We start from the raw sequence: 495 nt of genomic DNA, 5'->3' as shown, positions 1-495 counted from the left end.
GTGACGCTGGCACAACAATCACTTTCGCATACGCTCGATGTAATGAATTTGTCGAGTATTATATTATATGTATAACTGGTGTAATTCAAACTGTGGTTTTTAATTTAAATAAAGTTTAACACACAATTCTATTATTCTATTTTTCTACATTTATTTGTGTACATAGACTAGTAGCAATACGTTAGACAATTGTTTGTAAATTTAAACAAACTTAACGACAGTAATACGGTCTATTTACATAATAGCACAACATATAATAACATTAGATCTAAGTGATAACAACATTACATAGAGTGTATAATATAGAGACACATGAGACAGATAAGGTGCATACAACAGTAACCTTCCGCACATTGTTCGCCTGCCTCCCTCTCTTGAAAATCACACACACACGAACACACACACGCACACACACACACACACACACACACACACACACACACACACACACATCCACACACAACGACAGATAGCGCTGCATAGTTTGAGAGACAC

Source organism: Priapulus caudatus, unplaced genomic scaffold (assembly GCF_000485595.1).
Source record: "Priapulus caudatus unplaced genomic scaffold, Priapulus_caudatus-5.0.1 Scaffold360, whole genome shotgun sequence".
NCBI classification, from domain to species: domain Eukaryota; kingdom Metazoa; phylum Priapulida; class Priapulimorpha; order Priapulimorphida; family Priapulidae; genus Priapulus; species Priapulus caudatus.
The sequence above is the reverse complement of the archived record's forward strand: the minus strand, read 5'-3'. Positions refer to the sequence as shown.